We start from the raw sequence: 16,396 nt of genomic DNA, 5'->3' as shown, positions 1-16,396 counted from the left end.
TATATATATATATATATATATACACATGACATCATCTCAACATCATTGAATGATGGTAATGTATTCCACTATACAAATGTCAGAGTCGCATCCATTGTTCTCCCCAGTTTTGCAGCTGCCTTACCTGGCACATGCCACACACACACACACACACACGCACACACACACACACACACACACACACACCGAGGGTTGCCCATAACTGAAAGTGTCTGTCAGGCCATGCATTTCAGTTCCTAGGGGTCGAGGCAGTTTCGGCCCCCCAATGTATTTTTTTTTAGAGGGCTGGGCCCCCTCAATGTGAGGAGGGTGATCAGTTCCACCCACTGGCTCCTTGTGATGTTGCATGTGTGACATCAGAACATCAATCAACATGAGAAGCCTCTGTCTCAGGCTGAAAAAGACTCCCAGTAGGGGTGGATTCAGAGCTGTGCAAGTTTTAAGAAGGAGGAACGAGGATCTGACAGGGCCCTAGAGTCCTCCTGCCTCCTTCCCAAAGTCTAGTTAGCGCTTTCCCAGCTTTGGGACTCTGCCAGAGCCTTGTGTTTCCTTCCCAAAGCCCTGCACCTCTCTTACCTAGCTCTGGGAAGGCACAGTGAGGGCTACTAGGTGTGGGTGTCAAATTTTGGCCTCACACAGGGCGCCATATTACCCAAGTCCACCTCTACTCCCAGCCCTGATTTATGTAGTTTGTTGGGCACCTTCAGGGCTCATTTTTTGGGTGCCAAGAACTGGAGTAACCCCACCAAGAAATGATGATGGTGATGTTCCTTCTGAAAGAGGAGCTCCCTATAATGTTCTGTAACAGAGATGGCCGTCATCAACCTCGGCCAGCATAGTGGGAGTTTTGATTCTGAACATCTGGAGGGTACCACCTTGGCTACTCCTGTAGACCCTGTGAAGAGCATTGGGCTTGCTCATGAGTTAGCTTTTTTGTGACATTACAAAAAACCAACAACAACCACACAACGTGGCCCGTGTTTGCACTAGCTCCTTCCCAACATGGAGCTGAGAAACTGTCTATAAGAACAGCCCATGTTGGGAGGGAAGGGAACGTCAAGGAAATCTGTGAAATGGTTTTGAAGATGATTCTTCTGGCATTAATAAGAGAAAAATAACAAGCCATTGTCCTTCCCTATAACTGGACTCTGCCTTATGGAGTGATAAATCTGGCAGAAAATGAGACTGTCTTGATTACTCCTCAAGCATAAAATAAGGGGTCTTACTAGCAAATCCAGAGATTTCCTAAGAAATTGGTTAGCCTTTGTGATCCTTCCATTTCTGATGTTATTGGGTAGTTTAGGGCTGCTTAAGCCTAATCATTTTTTTGACAAGGTAAAATACCACTATTACTGTTGAACATTTTCTTGGCAGAAGACTCTATTTCACAAATTAGGTTCTTGATCATATTGGCTGGTCAGTAATGTCACACACCGTCCTCTGTCAAGAGAATGTTCGTGTGCATGCAATATCAAAAAAGGAGCAATGTAATGCAAAAAAAACCCCCCCAAAACCCCGAACAACTCTGTTTAATTGTTTTAGTGCTATGCTTTTCTCTTAACACCACATCATGCATAGCTGCCAAGTATCCCGTATCCGCCGGGAAAACCCCTTTTTTCTTACCGTTTCCCGGCGGTCTCCCGTTTAGGTTAAAATCCCGGTATTGTCCCTTAAATTGGCTTCGGCCCGGCGGCCATTTTTCTGGTGCTGCTTTGCCCTTCTATGGGCACCAGAAAATGGCGGCACCGGCGCCGGAAGTCGCTTCCGCGCATGACCGGAAGTTGCGTGACGCGACTTCCGGTTGCGCTTTGCCCTTCTATGGGCATCAGAAAATGGCGGCGCCAGCACCGGAAGTCGCTTTTACATGTTTCCGGTCATGCACGGAAGCGACTTCCGGCGCTGGCGCCGCCATTTTCTGGTGCCCATAGAAGGGCGAAGCGCCACCGGAAGTTGCGTCACGCAACTTCTGGTCATGCGCGCGCTGCCGATCCCGGATCTTTACATCCGGAACTTGGCAGCTATGCATCATGTTAGTTAATGCTTTGAGGTTTGAGTGAACATCTAAAGATTTTATGCCTTCTTTCTAATATACCCCCCTTGGAGCAATTATCATTAGAGGCAAAAACTTGCAATGATATCAATGGCAGTTCCCCTTCCCAATGCTAATGTCTGGACATGCGTAGAAGCAACTTCCGGTGCCGGCGCTGCCCGATGTCCAGTGCCCAGACATGGGCAGAGCGGCACCCGAAATGGAGCCTCCCTGGCAGGTAGGAAATCCGGGGTATTTCCGGGAGTTTTTTCTATTCGGGTTAACAGCGGGAAATGGATTAAAATCCAGGGGTTTCCCGCGAAAAACAGGAGACTTGGCAGCTATGCATGTGACTGGCTGATTAGATTATCTGTCCAGAAACTGTAGAAACTGCCCCCTTTCCTTTCCCAAAGAAGCTGCAGAACTGTGAGTTGAACCCCATTAAAAACAGGATTTTCCCCCTTTGCAAATTAAGCTCCCTTCCCTTTGCAAATTAAGCCCAAGCAGGCCCAGCCCTACCATTGTTGTTGTTGTTGTTTAGTCGTTTAGTCGTGTCCGATTCTTCGTGACCCCATGAACCATAGCACGCCAGGCACTCCTGTCTTGCACTGCCTCCCGCAGTTTGGTCAAACTCATGTTCGTAGCTTCGAGAACACTGTCCAACCATCTCGTCCTCTGTCGTCCCCTTCTCCTAGTGCCCTCAATCTTTCCCAACATCAGGGTCTTTTCCAAGGATTCTTCTCTTCTCATGAGGTGGCCAAAGTATTGGAGCCTCAGCTTCACGATCTGTCCTTCCAGGGAGCACTCAGGGCTGATTTCCTTAAGAATGGATAGGTTTGATCTTCTTGCAGTCCATGGGACTCTCAAGAGTCTCCTCCAGCACCATAATTCAAAAGCATCAATTCTTCGGCGATCAGCCTTCTTTATGGTCCAGCTCTCACTTCCATACATCACTACTGGGAAAACCATAGCTTTAACTATACGGACCTTTGTCGGCAAGGTGATGTCTCTGCTTTTTAAGATGCTGTCTAGGTTTGTCATTGCTTTTCTCCCAAGAAGCAGGCGTCTTTTAATTTCGTGAGTGCTGTCACCATCTGCAGTGATCAAGGAGCCCAAGAAAGTAAGATCTCTCACTGCCTCCATTTCTTCCCCTTCCATTTGCCAGGAGGTGATGGGACCAGTGGCCATGATCTTGGTTTTTTTGATGTTGAACTTCAGATCATATTTTGCGCTCTCCTCTTTCACCCTCATTAAAAGGTTCTTTAATTCCTCCTCGCTTTCTGCCATCAAGGTTGTGTCATCTGCATATCTGAGGTTGTTGATATTTCTTCCGGCAATCTTAATTCCGGCTTGGGATTCATCTAGTCCAGCCTTTCGCATGGATCAATGCCTTGTCGTGGCGAAGGGGCTTGAATAATTCAGAGAAGCTATGAGCTATGCCATGCAGGGCCACCCAAGATGGACAGGTCATAGTGGAGAGTTTTGACTAAACGTGATCCACCTGGAGAAGGAACTGGCAAGCCACTCCAGTATCCCTGCCAAGAAAACTCCATGGACAAAGACAACAGCCCTACCATTAGGCAGAGTGAAATGGCAGCCTCAGGAAGCACATAGTTGTTTATTATTATTTTTACTCCTAGGGGATGTGTTTCTTGGGATTTTCTGCCTCAGATACCAAAATACATTGACCAGTCTCGAGCATACCCTCCAACTCCCAGATTGAAAAATTCGGGATCAGCGGCAGCGCGGCACCGGAAGTCGCTTCTATGCATGTCCAGACATGTGTAGAAGCGACTTTCGGTGCCGGCGCCGCCCGATTTCCGGTGCCCAGACATGGGCAGAGCGGCACCAGAAGTCGCTTCTACGCATGTCCAGACATTCGTAGAAGCGACTTCCGGTACCGGGCTGCCCGTGTCTGCATGTCTGGGCACCAGAAATTGCTTCTGCGCATGTCCAGACATGCACAGACAGCCGGGAGCCGGGACATGGCCGCCGGCAGGAGCTTTACGGGATATTTACGGGATATCAATTCGGGATAACAGCGGGAAACGGTAACAAAATACGGGGGTTTCCTGCGAGACTTGGCAGCTATGGTTTTGAGTACTAAGCATTCTGCCAGTGGGAAGGCGCCAATTGGGGAAACCTGGGAAATTTCCTTAAGCATCTGATAACACGTAAATCAAGATAATACTAGGTGGATCTATCTCCTGATAGGAATCCTGACACAGAGGGTTTTTTATTTTATTTTTTGATGGAATACTTCAACTCCCTCTTTTTTTCTGACTACGATTAAATATTTAAGGGGTATGGGAAATTCAACCATTAAAGAAGCTGATGGATGTGCAAAAAATAAAATAAAAAATAAAATCCATAATCTGACATTTTGCCAACATTTTAAATGTTGTGTCTAAAATTCTGTCTCTGTGTTTGCCATATGAGGTCAGGCAATGTAAACTGACATCAGTGTGCGGCCTGGAGAAATATAAACAACTACCAGACTTTTAGAGGACATCTGAGGGCAGCCCTGTTTAGGGAAGCTTTTAATGTTTAATAAATTATTGTATTTTAATGCTTCTGTTGGAAGCTGCCCAGAGTGGCTGGGGAAACCCAGTCAGATGGGCAGGGTATAAAATATATTATTATTGGGTATAAAATATATTATTATTATTATTATTATTATTAGGCGTAGAGCAGGCACCCCCAAACTGCGGCCCTCCAGATGTTTTGGCCTACAACTCCCATAATCCATAGCTAACAGGACCAGTGGTCAGGGATGATGGCAATTGTAGTCCAAAACATCTGGAGGGCCGAAGTTTGGGGATGCCTGGCGTACAGTATTCTTATTATTAACAGCCCCATCAGACATCAGAGCCGGCCCAACCATGAGGCAAAGTGGGGTGAACAGCCACAGATGCTAAGCCCCCCCTGGCCCTAGGTCACAGAGATGTTAGGGAATCATTCTGCAAAGAAAATCCACCCTCACCCCTCCCTTCAGGTGGGTGAGGTTTGCGACACCGTGCGGGACTTACCTGGCCGGTGACACCCACCTGGCGAGTTGGCCTATGACCCGCCACCCGGCCAGGTAGGACAAAGGACACCTGGCCGGAGGGAGCGGAGTAAGGCCAAAGAAAAGAGGCTGAAGCACCGTGGAGAAGCCTCTCTGTCCTTTCTCCCTTCTCGAGTGCTTTCTAAACAATTAGAAAGATTCTAGGAGCTTAATTAGTATCAGCTGGAAGTGCTAATAAAAAGAAGACCACTCGGCTTTGTTTTTGCAGACGCCTGATAGCAAACGTCTGACCGAAGAGTGCTGCCCTTCGTCATTGTTCACCACTTCCGCGAGGGAGGAAGAAAGAAAAGCTCTGCTAAGCAGTTTAGAAAGAGGTTTACCTAACCACCAGTATTAGCGCAGCGAAAGTGCATGGATGGTAACCTCTAATAAGAGCAACAAGATCTCTCTTCAGGGGCCCCTAATCTGTTTGCAATGGAGGATGCTATCCTGTTGCAACTCTTGATTCAGCTCCCACTTCAGTCAGCTTCTGTACATGGCAGCCATCTTGTCTTTCACCTCAGGGCGCAAGATGTCTTGGGCAGGCCCCGACATAGCTGCCAAGTTTTCCCTTTTCTCACGAGGAAGCCTATTCAGCATAAGCGAATTTCCCTTGAAAAGAGGGATAACTTGGCAGCTATGGGCCCCGAGCTCCATCAATGTACGTATTAAATAGTGGGTAGACGACACAGTGATTCTTCAAGAAGCTCTTTATTCACAAGGCAGAACAGAACTGAACTGCATTGCCAAGCCAGCCTGCTTTTATAGAGGCTGGCTCAAACAATGTATCAAGCATAATTCAAAGTTCCCTCCTAAAGTTCCCTCCTAAAACAACTGTCAAGGACCTGAGGTGAAACTATATACAGTACACTAATACATAATAGTACATGGTGGTCAAAAAGGATTGGGAGTGAGGTCGGCTGATGCCTGAATAAACCAAAGGAGAGATGTTCTGTTCGGTTCCTGGCTGGGCCTCTCCCTCATTAAACCCTCTTCCCCCAAATATGCCCGCATGCGGTTGGATGCCAGGATTGGACACATCCACCCCCTTCTGTTCTAAACAGAACTTCTTTCTGTGAGAGATTGTGGTGGTAGCTGATGTAGGTGCCTACCCCCCCCCCCCTGATAGGAATAGCCTATGGCAGGGGGTTCCCAAACTAAGGCCCGGGGGGGCGGATGCGGCCCAATCGCCTTCTAAATCCGGCCCGCTGACGTTCCGGGAATCAGCATGTTTTTACATGAGTAGAATGTTTCCTTTTGTTTAAAATGCATCTCTGGGTTATTTTGGGGCCTGTCTGGTGTTTTTACATGATTAGAATGTGTCCTTTTATTTAAAATGCATCTCTGGGTTATTTGTGGGGCATAGGAACTCGTCCATTTTCTCTCTCAAAATATAGTCTGGCCCCCCACAAGGTCTGAAGGACAGTGGACCGGCCCCCTGCTGAAAAAGTTTGCTGACCCCTGGCCTATGGGGAGGGGGCATGCCCACAACATTTTGTTTTTCTGTCTCTTTTTCAGCTCTTTTAGGTATGGTGACCATTTTGTTACACTCCATGGCAGCCATTTTGTGACTGGCACCCACAACACTCTCTCAAAATGCACCCACTGGCTCAAAAAGGTTGGGGACCCCTGATAATATAGCTTCAGTGACAACTGCAACAAGTCAAGGAGAGATGCATACAGTACGTCGAAACATGGTAAACATCGGTCCGGTAGCTACAATTGGTCACAACCCTTCTGCGAATAATTACAATGTGCCTTCAGATATGCGGTTCCTTTTTTACAGGTTGTGGAGTTCACCACAGAGACACATGATGAACAGACAAGATCTTGTCTTTCCCTGTAATGTCAGAAGAGGCCCTGAGCCAAATAGTTTTTTTGGGGTGTGATAGATGAAATCTCACAGGCCTTAAGGAAAGCAATGAAGTGGGCAAGCGTTTTTTCTCTCTTCTTCTTGTTCCGTGCAACTCATCTTCTTGACAATAACAACAAAGAAAACACTTGTTCGTCCCTCTCCAGCCCCAAATTTTCTAAAAGCAAAGCACTCCAGAGCTAAGTCATTGCAAGTGTTTGCACCGAGCAACGAACAAAGCCCTTCAAGAGATGTGGCTGCGTCGTAAACAACTTGGCCACTCCATGCGTGTCTTTGCCGCTCATCTTTCCTTCTCCTTGTTCCCATCAGGGAAGTAGCATCTCCACCCTGAACTTTTATTTTCTAGTCTGAATGACATTAAACTTACTTTAGTTGAAGAGTTTTCTCTCCGCAACATGACTCTACTTTCTAGGAAGACCTTTCAGTCAGAAAGCACAGGAGAAAAGCTACGGGGTCCGGGGTTTCCCCCCGCAAATGTCGGCAATAGAAGATGGCCGAGTAAAATATATTTTTCTTTCAATGTTCGCCATAGCTGCCAAGTACCCCGTTTTCCCTGGGAAACCCCCGTTTTTACTTACCTTTTCCCGGTGGTCTCCCGTATCACTTTGTCTCCCGTTTTTCTCCGTTATTTTCTCCTGCCGGCGGCCATTTTTTTTCTTTCTGATTTGCCCTTCTATGGGCACAAAAATGGCCGCCGCCAGCTTCAAAAGTCGCATCTACGCATGTCCGGAAGTGCATAGACGCGACTTCCGGTGTCGGCGGTGGCCATTTTTGGTGCCCATAGATGGGCAGAGCGACACCGGAAGTTGCGTCGACGCAACTTCCGGTGTCATGCGTAGAAGTGACTTTCGAAGCCAGCGACGACCATTTTTTGTGCCCATAGAAGGGCAAAACAACACCGGAAGTTACGTCGACGCAACTTCTGGTGTCCCACGGCTGCCGGTCCCAGATTCTGCAGTCCGGGACTTGGAAGGTAAGATGTTCTCTGTGCTATTTTGCTTACTAGGCATTAGCATGGACAGGCAGACATTCTTCTAAATGGAATTGGGGGTGATGGCAGGTACTTTGGGGTGGTGCCAGCCTTGAAATGGAGGGGTGGTGACTGTGGTCGCACCGTGAAAGCACTGTTATACCGCTTTAACAACCATTGCTTCCCCCAGCGAATCCTGGGAACGGTTATTTTTAAAGGGTGTTGGGACCTGTAGCTCTGTCTTCTAACAACAGTTTTCTTCTGAGAAATTTCATCCCTGCTGTTAATGCTGGATGAAATTATATTGGTTAGTTCAAACTGATAGCTGCAGGAAGCAATTGGGTAAGAGGGGAAGGCCGGAAGATGTCCACTGTTTCTTTGCAAAGGAGGAAAATAGGGAGAGACCCAGGAGACAGAACCAGAACCATACAGTATTTCTATCATCAGAGAAATGCAATTGTGGCAGCAGAGACCCCCCCCTTCTGATCCAAAGTAAGACACTGTTCAGTTCCGTCAGATGTTAAGCATGCATGGTATATTTGCAAGGGAAGAGGGAGGAAAGAAAAGGAGAACCACTTGGCCACTCCCCCTATGACCTCTCATTGGCCACACTCCTGTGTCCTCAGACAGTGCAGCCCCACCAAGTTACCGTAGTTTTCTGTGTATAAGCCAAGTTACCGTAGTTTTCTGTATATAAGCCAATTGGGTCGTCTTATACACAGATAAGTGGGACTTATACACAGTGGGACCTAGGTGGCGCTGTGGTTAAACCACTGAGCCTAGGGCTTGCTGACCAGAAGGTCGGCGGTTTGAATCCCTGTGACGGGGTGAGCTCCTGTTGCTTGGTCCCAGCTCCTGCTAACCTAGCAGTTCGAAAGCACGTCAAAATGCAAGTAGATAAATAGGAACCGCTACAGCGGGAAGGTAAACGGCGTTTCCATGTGCTGCTCTGGTTTGCCAGAAGCGGCTTTGTCATGCTGGCCACATGACCTGGAAGCTGTACGCCGGCTCCCTCGGCCAATAATGCGAGATGAGCGCGCAACCCCAGAGTCGGTCACGACTGGACCTAATGGTCAGGGGTCCCTTTACCTTTATACACAGATAGTGCAGAGGAGGGGTGGGAGATTGATTGCACCTGCGAACAGTAGATTGTCAGCGGCGATTGGGCGGGTGATTGGTGGCTGCGGCAAGGGCTGTTGTTGATTGACTGTGGCAATTGTGCAGACAATTTTCAGCAATCCTCCCCCCCCCCCAAGCTCAACAGCTCCGGGCAACACCCCCCCAAAAAAGCTCAACAACTCTGGGCAATCTCTCCCCCCCCCATTTTCTAAATTTGTATACACGATACATGTCAAGAACATTTATAAATAGATGGCAGCAAAGAAACAGTAAGGTGAAAGTAGGATAAAAAGAAAATGTTCCAATTTCTGATAGCTCAGTTGGTTAGAGTATGGTGCTGAATACACCAGGTTTGCAGGTTTGATCCCCCTACGGGACATCTGCATATTCCTGCATTGTAGGGGGTTAGACTAGAGGATCTTCAGGGTTCAGGGTCCTTTCCAACTGTACAATTCTGTGATTCTAATCTGCCTCCTTGTTTCTTTCCTCTTAAGAACGTAAGAGACTGACTGCTGGATCAGAGCAATGGCACACATAGACCAGCATCCGGTTATCATACTGGCCAACCGGATGCAAGCAGGAACCGAGAACAACAGCACTCTCCTCATTGTGAATACCAAGGTGGTATTCAGAAGCATTGCTGCCTGAAGCAGGGGCGAATGAAGGCACCGTGACACCCGGGTCGGGGCGTTGCTATGTAGGGCGCATGTGCGGTGTCGCTACGTACAACACATGTGCTGTATATAGCGATGCCACACATGCGCTGTACATAGCAGGTTTGCCACCGCCGCCGCTCCAGCGCCATACAGATGGTGCCAGGATCCTCTGCTCACGGCTGCAGCTGCGAACAGAGGATCCTCTACATGTGGCTGTGGCGGCCATGGAGGGATCCCACCGCCGTCCGTACGGCACTGGAACGGCACCGCCGTCAAACCGCTATGTACAGCGCATGTGCGGTGTCGTTACGTACAGCGCATGCATGCGACGCCACACATGCGCTGTACATAGTGGTTTGCCGCCAGCACTGGGATCCTATGCTCGTGGCTGCAGCTGCGAACGGAGGAGACTCCACATGCGGCTGCGGCGGCACGATGGCTGCTTGCGCTGCCGTGGCGGGGTGAGCCTCTGCAGGGTGCCTTCTTGTCACCCCCTAGACATGTCACCAGGGGCGCACCCCCCTGCCCCCCACTGCAATGCCACTGGCCTCCAGTGATGGAGGGAGAATGCAGCCGTCTTGGCTAGTAGCACCAATAGTCTTCTCTTCCACAAACTGGCCTAATCCTACGACATGCACCCCAGATTGGCTCAAAGGCACTAGGAAACCCCCAAACAGCATGTAGGGGGAAGAGTGGGGATATTGTTCTGTCTGGAAAGCTGCAAGGCTTCTGCAGACAGGGTGTTCACCATAGTGCAATGTGGAATTCCTTCCCCAAAGTCATCCCTTGGTTCAAAGCAAGTGGGAAGAGCTGAGATGTTTGTGCCTTGCCTTTTTATTTTATTTTAAAAAAGTGGTGACTCAGCATATTTTCCAAAGCACCGTCCTGCCCTGTGATAGCAGGAGATACAAAAGTCAGACAGCCAATATACTGTTGCATGCCACCCCAATCTCTGACTGGTGCGAAATTCCAGGGTTTTGTATTTCCTTTGGAATAAGGTACAGGTTTTTGTGATATATGGTTTATGTACATGTATATACATGTACACAAGGTCCAGTGCCGAGGGCCTTCTGGCGGTTCCCTTGCTGCGAGAAGCCAAGTTACAGGGAATCAGGCAGAGGGCCTTCTCGGTAGTGGCACCCGCCCTGTGGAACGCCCTCCCACCAGATGTCAAAAAGAAAAACAACTACCAGACTTTTAGAGGACATCTGAAGGCAGCCCTGTTTAAGGAAGCTTTTAATCTTTAAGAAATTAGTGTATTTTAATATTTCTGTTGAAAGCCGCCCAGAGTGGCTGGGGAAACCCAGCCAGATGGGCGGGGTATAAATAAATTATTATTATTATTATTATTATTATTATTATTATTATTATTATTATTATTATTATTATCCTGAGTCTATGATGGAGGGGTTCATAGCCATAGCCTTGGATGTGAGCAGAAATCAGGCATGTCTATCCCTCACAGGCTTCAGCCTGCTTCTTTCTCCGGCTTCTAGCTTACACACACACACACACACACACCCCACAGCTCTGGCCTTTTGTCTTTTCTAACTATCTACCAGCAAGTTGAGGGAGGAGGCCCCACCCATTTGCCATCTGGCACAGAGCCACTTCCTTTGTTACCCTGGCCATTCCAATACTTTGAACCCTTCCTTAGATTTTTAACATTTTCTGGATGCAGGAATTAGAAGGGTCTTGGCATACAGCCTACTTTCCACCCCCCCAAAAAAACACACACACCCTCATAACAATATATTAAAAGGTTGCCCTTGCATGAGAAGCTCATTTTGTCAAGTACTCCAACTCTTTGTTTCTGGAAAGGATGCTTCTTTGAAATGGAAACATAAATTCTTTCTGCTCCAAGCGCATTAATTTTATCGAGTCCTTTAAAAGGGGTGGCGGTGGTTTGATGGTATGGGCTGGACACAGGGTGGGGTTTAGTTATTCTAGCTTAAATAATGAATATGGAAGACAGAGGATCAACCAGCAGAGGGCTACATAAAGTAAGGAAAGACGAATAACTGTCAGATTTGGTTTCTCTCAGGTTCTCAGTTTTCCAGTCTACAGTTCTACTCATTATTTCCACATTAGTTTGAGATATATTTATTTATTAGGAGTCTGCATTATAATGTATATGTATATTAAAATGTACATGTATATTTTTACCTGAAATGTACAGTTTTGCAAGCATTCCCTCCCCCGGAATATAATGCGCTCTCTCTCTCTCTCTCTCTCTCTGCATTGCTTTCACTATTAATTTTTGTGTGCACTTTCTCCTAATATTAGATACACATTTATTTTGTTGGAGAGCTGCATTGTAAAGAAATCTGAGAAGTGTGGAGGATACCTGTGTTTCAGCTGGTTTGAGAAATGCAAAAGGGCTAGATTCACATCAACACGTGAACCAAACAAATTCATCCCCCATAACTAATCAGGCGTTATTATAATTAATTACATAACTTAGTTATGTTAGTTTCGGCCATAGCAGATAGCAAGACAAATAAAGTACTGTAGGTTTTAGCAGAAGCCGAACTGCAGCAGAACCAAAACAGCGCTGATTGCGGCGAACACAGGACTGGATTGAAATCGCTGCCTCTTTATATCCTTAACTGCCGTTTTGGGGAGCAAGGTGAGTTCAAACAAGGTAAGAAGAGCCTGCTGGATCTGACCAATGGCACATCCAGTCCAGCATCCTGTTCTCACAGTGGCTGAGCAGATGCCTGTGGGAAACCATTGATAGCTCTCTCCTCCTCCACGATAGGCCTTCTCTCCCATAGGAGGTGGTGTCGTCACCCAAGTCTATTCTGGGAAATAGGCATTGGAAATCCTTGATGCTACCCTGAATGAGAGGAGGACAAAGTACAAAACATGAGGGCTGATCTGTTCAATCACAGACCATCATGATACACTGGGGGGGGGATGTGCAAGTCCTCAAAAAACTGTGACCAGTACTCCTTTTCTCCTTCCCATCTGCCTCTTTTGCTGAATGGATATTGCTTTGTTCCATTTTGTGTGTGGCTTATAATTTTTATGAGCACAACATTACCAGTCATTGTCAGTGTACTGGAAGAAGTAAAGATCACCAGTGTCAAAGCAATGATTTTTCAACATCAACTTTGTTGGACTGGTCATGTTGTTCGGATGCCTGATGATCATCTTCCAAAGCAACTATTCTATTCCGAATTTAAACATGGAAAGCGTAATGCTGGTGGTCAACAAAAGAGGTTTAAAGACTGTCTCAAGACAAATCTTTAAAAATGTAATATAAACACTGACAACTGGGAAACACTGGTCTGCGAGCGCTCCAGTTGGAGAACAGCCTTTACCAAAGGTGTCATGGGCTTCGAAGACACTCGATCTCAGGACGCAAGGGAGAAACATGCTAAAAGGAAGGTATGCTTGGCAAATCCATACCGTGATGAACTCCCGCCCGGAAACCAATGTCCCCACTGTGGAAGGAAGTGTGGATCCAGAATTGGCCTCCACTTACAGACTCACTGTTAAAACCATGTTTATGGAAGACAATCTTACTCGGCTACGAGTGATTGCCAAATGAGGAGACCGCACCCTGTTGTTGTAACCTCCCCTTGGAACCTCATGATGAAGGATGGGGCAAGAAATATTATCCAACAAATAAACAAATCATTTTGAAATATTGCGGGGGGGGGGTTGTTCTGAAGGAGATTCTGCCGAGCCCCCTTGAAAGAGTGACAGGTGAGAAACCCCACAGGAGGAATCTAGAGCAATACAGAGGAAGAGTTTCCTTATGCAAAGAGGCTTTAATTGTGAGAATGTAACTGCTTCTTACCAGAACCTTGCAGGATGGAGAATGTCTCTCACTGCCCCGTCCCCCAGCAAATTGTTTCTCATCTATAAGCAATCCTTGCAATATCAGCACTGTGGGGATCAGTTGGTTATAAGCTACAAGCAGCTCCCAGGATTTATTTATTTTTTTGAAGAAACAATGTAGTGCTAGACATGCATTATCACCCTTACAAAGCCACTCATTATACAGATTTGGTTGTCCTCGGTAACAGTACATACGGCTTTCCTTTCAAATGCTCCATCACCCCCATATTTGCAAAGTAGCGACATGGCATTAAATTTATATAGTTTTAAGTAATTCCACCCTGCTGTCTTGGAGGCTTTGGTTTAATATTGATTTTGGAAAGAGCAGTGATTCAGTCTGTTTTAATTGCTCTCACCCCCCTGTAGATGTCTGCTGCTGGTTAATGCCCTTCGCTGGGAAAGCAGAGCAAGATGATATATATTGCCGGTAACTAGTATTCTCCAGGTACATTGCATTGTAGAGCTACCAGATTCTGATGTGGGGGAACTTTAAACCCTTCCAGGCTCAGGACTTTCCCCAAATCTGGTAGCTCTACAATACTAAAAAGGTAAAGGGGCCCCTGACCATCAGGTCCAGTCGTGTCCGACTCTGGGGTTGCGGCGCTCATCTCGCTCTATAGGCCGAGGGAGCCAGCGTTTGTCCGCAGACAGCTTCCGGGTCATGTGGCCAGCATGACAAAGCTGCTTCTGGCGAACCAGAGCAGCGCACGGAAACGCTGTTTACCTTCCCGCTGGAGCAGTCCCTATTTATCTACTTGCACTTTGATGTGCTTTCGAACTGCTAGGTGGGCAGGAGCTGGGACCGAGCAACGGGAGCTCACCCCGTTGCAGGGATTCAAACCGCCGACCTTCTGATCAGCAAGCCCTAGACCAGGCATCCCCAAACTTCGGCCCTCCAGATGTTTTGGACTACAATTCCCATCTTCCCCGACCACTGGTCCTGTTAGCTAGGGATCATGGGAGTTGTAGGCCAAAACATCTGGAGGGCCGCAGTTTGGGGATGTCTGCCCTAGACTCTGTGGTTTATCCCACAGCGCCACCTGGGTCCCTAGTACTAGTTACTCACAATATATACCATCTTGCTCTTGTTTCCCAGTGGCAACTGTTCTTGCCATCAGCTGAAGCCCTGAATGGCCTGGGACGAGGGACAGCTCATCCTGGTTCAATGATTGAGCCGAGACAGGAAGTGCTGCCCCACCCCGCCCTGTCCTTACTGAAGCCTTGCCCTTACCCAGGTTCTGTAGCTGCAGCAGCAGCGGGTTCTGGTGCAATCTTGCACAACCTTGCCAAAATCTAGTGGGAACTCGCATGCTCTGTAAGATCTGGCGAGATTTTGTCAGAAGGTGGCACTAATGTCAGCACTGCTTCTCTGCCACTGGCAGAGGTGGCAGGATACCCACGGGGCACCGCCTTGGGGTCTTCCGCTGCTTGAGGCAGCTGCTTCACTCCACCTCATGGGAGGGCCGGTCCTGCCTGAGACTATAGATGAATGAATCTGTCAATTTTAGTTACTCTTATCTTCTCATTTTTCCAGTATTCAGTTTGGTTGATTTGCACATCAGCAGTCTGATTTTTTTTAAAAAAAAGTCCTTCTGAAAATTCATCAGGGGTTTAGTGCAAAATTCTACTTATATATCTAGTTCTGTATGGAATTTTGCCTAATATTCACATAATTTTGCAAAGCAATAGCTCCTTAACATAATGTATTTTTGCGTGTTATTTTCCTGAAACATGTACATTACCTTGATATATGCATTTTTGTACACTTAATTTTGCTGGAGAATTGCACTGGAGAGTTTGGAGGTGCGTGAATTTCAAAGAGTGGCTGTGTTTGGGTGCATGTACTTTATCTGGAAAGTGCAAATTATGTAGCTTCACCTTTAATGTGAAATGGATCGGATTTCTGTTCGGTTTCTGTTAATTGGTTCTCATGGGAAACTTACATATTCTTGCTTCACACAGTTAACTCAAGGCAGTGTCAATTTACTCTTGGCAGAAAGCCAAGGTCTGCCTGGCCTGGCAACAGCTCTCTGATTGGTTAATGACCAGCACTGAACTCTGTTATCTAGGAATGCTAGTACAGTTGTTTCTGTTGGGTGTTAGTAGGAGTGTTGCGTATGGTTGGAGAGAGAGACACAGAAAGGATTTATTTTGCTTTGCTTTGCTTTGTATGCAGAAACTCTGCTGGTTTTATTTTCTTTTAATAAATCCTGAAAATAGTTATTCTGCGTCTAGCCGACTAGTCATTACCACCTCAACTAGCTTCTGCGCTGTGCAGGAAAACTCTGCTACGTTTGGGCTAAAGCCACTAGAGCTATGCCTGACACTTCAAAATTCTAAGAATTTCTCCCCTATCCCTATCCGGAAAACAAGTATCTGTCAGATTTCCTCTTCCCCTATCACAGGGTCACCAAACTAAGGCCCAGGGGCCGGATGCAGCCCAATCACCTTCTAAATCCGGCCCACGGACGGTTCGGGAATCAGCATGTTTTTATATTAGTAGAATGTGTCCTTTTATTTAAAATGCATCTCTGGGTTATTTGTGGGGCCTGCCTGGTGTTTTTAAATGAGTAGAATGTGTCCTTTTATTTAAAATGCATCTCTGGGTTATTTGTGGGGCATAGGAATTCGTTCATTTCCCCCCCAAAAAATATAGTCTGCCCCCCCCCACAAAGTCTGAGGGACAGTGGACCGGCCCCCTGCTGAAAAAGTTTGCTGACCCCTGCCCTATCAACTGACCTAGGATTGTGGGGCAGGGCTTCTTGCTGTCCTGCCAGTAGATGTATGGGATTGGTGTAGGGCCTTCTCTGTAGTGGTGCCCTTGCTGTGGAAGAGCTCCTCCAGAAGGCCTGTT

The sequence above is a fragment of the Zootoca vivipara genome, chromosome 1 (genome assembly GCF_963506605.1).
Source record: "Zootoca vivipara chromosome 1, rZooViv1.1, whole genome shotgun sequence".
In the NCBI taxonomy this organism is placed as follows: Eukaryota; Metazoa; Chordata; class Lepidosauria; order Squamata; family Lacertidae; genus Zootoca; species Zootoca vivipara.
Note: the sequence above shows the minus strand (reverse complement) of the source record.